The 4,223-nt window shown below is 40.9% G+C and overlaps 1 non-coding gene across 1 annotated transcript; it reads left to right on the top strand.

Annotated features, from left to right (window-relative positions):
- Positions 1–3,506: 3,506 nt before the first annotated feature.
- LOC148543955 (small nucleolar RNA R71) lies at positions 3,507–3,614 on the top strand. Its single transcript, XR_015901118.1, has one exon. It is a non-coding gene; the product is annotated as a small nucleolar RNA R71 (small nucleolar RNA).
- Positions 3,615–4,223: the final 609 nt, after the last annotated feature.

The following is a 4,223-nucleotide window of genomic DNA, read 5'->3' as shown; positions in this document are numbered from 1 at the left end:
CCATCGGATACATAAATGCCACAGACACATAATTGGGTGAACCTTTTTAGATTGTGACTCAGCTTTGCTAAAGTCTCCAATTAGAGGTGTCCAGGGTTCTTAAGCACACTCTTTTTTTGCTTTGGACTTTGACTTTAACCGCTCAGTCTCAAGTTTTCACTTGACACCTTCACGCCACAAGCATATGGTTAGGGACAGCTTGGTTTAGCCGCTTAGACCAGGATTTTATTCCTTTAGGCCCTCCTATCCACTGATGCTCAAAGCCTTGGGATCCTTTTTATTTACCCTTGCCTTTTGGTTTTAAGGGTTATTGGCTTTTTTGCTCTTGCCTCTTGGTTTTAAGAGCTTTTGGCTTTTTCTGCTTGCTTTTTTTCTCTATATTTTTTTTCGCTATTATTTTTTTTTTCGCCTATTTTTTTTTTCTGCAAGCTTTGTTCTTTGCTGCTTTTTCTTGCTTCAAGAATCATTTTTATGATTTTTCAGATTATCAAATAACATGTCTCCTAGTCATCATTCTTTCAAGAGCCAACATATTTAACATTCTTAAACAACAACTTCAAAAGACATATGCACTGTTCAAGCATACATTCAGAAAACAAGAAGCATTGTCACCACATCAATATAATTAAACTAAGTTCAAGGATAAATTCGAAACTCATGTACTTCTTGTTCTTTTGAATTAAAACATTTTTCATTTTAAGAGAGGTGATGGATTCATAGGACATTCATAACTTTAAGACATAGTTACTACTACTAATGATCATGTAATGAAGACACAAACATAGATAAGCACATAACACAGAAAACGAAAAACAGAGAAAGTAAGAATAAGGAATGAGTCCACCTTAGTGATGTCCTTGAGCTCTTCTATGTCTCTTCCTTGTCTTTGCTGCTCCTCCTTCATTGCTTTTAGATCTTCTCTGATTTCATGAAGGATGATGGAGTGCTCTTGATGTTCCACCCTTAGTTGCTTCCAATAATTGTGTGGAAGAAAATGTATCCCCTGAGGTATCTCAGGGATCTCTTGATTTGCAGTCAAATGTTCTACCACTGAGCTATAGACCCTTGATGGAAGCTTTTGTCTTCCCTTTCCTCTTTCTAGAGGCTTCTCTGGCCTTAGGTGCCATCAATGGTTATGGAAAAAACAAAAAAGCTATGCTTTTTACCACACCAAACTTAGAATGTTGCTCGCCCTCGAGCAAAAGAAGAAGGAATAGAAGAAGAAGAAGATATGGAGGAGATGGAGGGATGTGTGTATGGATGTGAGTGGTGGATGGAAAACAGAAGGGATGGTCATGAATGGAGAGATAGAGGGTGAGGTGGGTGGGGATCCTGTAAGATTCACAGATCCTGAGATGATCCTGTGGGTCCACAGATCTTGAGATGATTCTGTGGGGTCCACAGATCTTGAGGTGTCAAGGCATTTACATCCCTGCACCAATTTAGGCATGCAAAATGCCCTTGCACACAACTCTGGGCGTTCAGCGCCAGGTTGGTGCCCATTTTGGGCGTTCAACGCCCATTTGTTGCCATTTCTGGCGTTGAACGCCAGAACCATGCTTGTTCTGGGCGTTCAGCGCCAGAACCATGCTCTGTTCTGGCGTTTGAACGCCAGGCAGATGCTCCTCCAGGGTATGATTTTTCTTCTGCTGTTTTTGATTCCGTTTTCAATTTTTATATTTATTTTGCGACTCCACATGATCATGAACCTATAAAGACATATAACTAAGAAGAATATAGTTAGATAAATAAAGATTGGGTTGCCTCCCAACAAGCGCTTCTTTAATGTCAATAGCTTGACAGTGTGCTCTCATGGAGCCTCACAGATGTTCAGAGCATTGTTGAAACTCTCCAACACCAAACTTAGAGTTTGGATATGGGAGTTCAACACCAAACTTAGAGTTTGGTTGTGGCCTCCCAACACCAAACTTAGAGTTTGACTGTGGGGGCTTGGGTTGACTCTGCTTTGAGAGAAGCTTTTCATGCTTCATCTCCATGGTTGCAGGGGGAGATCCTTGAGTTTTAAACACAAGGGAGTCCTTATTCCATTGAAGGACTATTTCTCCTCTGTCAACATCAATCACAGCTCTTGCTGTGGCCAGGAAAGGTCTTCCTAGGATGATAGATTCATCCTCTTCCTTTCCAGTATCCAGGACTATGAAATCAGTAGGGATGTAAAGGCCCTCAACCTTTACTAACACGTCCTCTACCTGTCCATAAGCTTGTTTTCTTGAGCTGTCTGCCATCTTTAAGGAGATTTTAGCAGCTTGCACCTCATAGATTCCCAGTTTCTCTATTACAAAGAGGGGCATGAGGTTTATTCCTGAACCAAGGTCACACAGAGCCTTAAAGATCATGGTGCCTATGGTACAGGGTATTATGAACTTTCCAGGATCCTGTTTCTTCTGAGGCAATGTCAGTTGATCCAGATCACTTAGTTCATTGATGAACAAGGGAGGTTCAACTTCCCAAGTATCAATGCCAAATAGTTTGGCATTCAGCTTCATGATTGCACCAAGAAACTTGGCAGTTTGCTCTTCAGTAACATCCTCATTCTCTTCAGAAGAGGAATACTCATCAGAGCTCATGAAGGGCATAAGGAGGTTCAATGGAATCTCTATGGTCTCCAGATGAGCCTCAGAGTCCTTTGGTTTCGCAGAGGGAAGCTCCTTATTGATCACTGGACGTCCCAGGAGGTCTTCCTCCTTGGGATTCACGTTCTCCACTCCCCTAGTAGGTTCGGCCATGGTGCTTATGTCAATGGCCTTGCACTCTCCTTTTGGGTTCTCTTCTGTATTGCTTGAGAGAGTACTGGGAGGGATTTCAGTGATCCTTTTACTCAGCTGGCCCACTTGTGCTTCCAAATTTCTAATGGAAGACCTTGTTTCATTCATGAAACTTACAGTGGCCTTAGATAGATCAGAGACTAAGTTTGCTAAATTAGAAGTATTTTGTTCAGAGTTCTCTGTCTGTTGCTGAGTGGATGATGGAAAGGGTTTATTATTGTTAAACATGTTTCTTCCACCATTATTAAAGCCTTGTTGAGGCTTTTGATCCTTCCATGAGAAATTTGGATGATTTCTCCATGATGAGTTATAGGTGTTTCCATAAGGTTCACCTAAGTAATTCATCTCTGCTATTGCAGGGTTCTCAGGATCATAAGCTTCTTCTTCATAAGAAGCCTCTTGAGTACTGTTGGATGCAGCTTGCATCCCATTCAGACTCTGAGAAATCATATTGACTTGCTGAGTCAATATTTTATTCTGAGCCAATATGGCATTCAGAGTATCAACTTCAATAACTCCCTTCTTCATAGGCGTCCCATTACTCACAGGATTCCTCTCAGAAGTGTACATGAACTGGTTATTAGCAACCATGTCAATGAGTTCTTGAGCTTCTGCATGCGTTTTCTTTAGGTGAATGGATCCACCTGCAGAAGTGTCCAGTGACATCTTTGATAGCTCAGATAAACCATCATAGAATATATCCAGGATGGTCCATTCTGAAAGCATGTCAGAAGGACACTTTTTGGTCAACTGTTTGTATCTTTCCCAAGCTTCATAGAGGGATTCACCTTCTTTCTGTCTGAAGGTTTGAACATCCACTCTAAGCTTGCTCAGCTTTTGAGGAGGAAAGAACTTGGCTAAGAAAGCCGTGACCAGCTTATCCCAAGAGTTCAGGCTATCTTTAGGTTGAGAGTCTAACCATATTCTAGCTCTGTCTCTTACAGCAAAAGGGAAAAGCATGAGCCTGTAGACTTCAGGATCTACTCCATTAGTCTTAACAGTATCACATATCTGCAAGAATTCAGTTAAGAACTGAAAAGGATCTTCAGATGGAAGTCCATGAAACTTGTAGTTCTGCAGCATTAGAGAAACTAATTGAGGTTTCAGCTCAAAGTTGTTTGCTCCAATGGCAGGAATGGAGATGCTTCTTCCATGTAAATTGGAATTAGGTGCAGTAAAGTCACCAAGCATCTTCCTTACATTATTATTATTTTCGGCTGCCATCTCCTCTTCCTGTTCGAAAATTTCTGAAAGGTTATTTCTGGATTGTTGTAATTTAGCTTCTCTTAATTTTTTCTTCAGAGTCCTTTCAGGTTCCGGATCTGCTTCAACAAGAATATTCTTGTCTTTGTTCCTGCTCATATGACAAAGAAGAGGGCACAGAAAAAATAATAATAATAATAGAGATCCTTTATACCACAGTATAGGGATCCCTGT

The sequence above is a fragment of the Arachis ipaensis genome, chromosome B9 (genome assembly GCF_059453495.1).
Source record: "Arachis ipaensis isolate K30076 ecotype BB chromosome B9, ASM5945349v1, whole genome shotgun sequence".
Lineage (NCBI taxonomy): Eukaryota > Viridiplantae > Streptophyta > Magnoliopsida > Fabales > Fabaceae > Arachis > Arachis ipaensis.
This window is presented reverse-complemented; position numbering and strand designations above follow the sequence as displayed.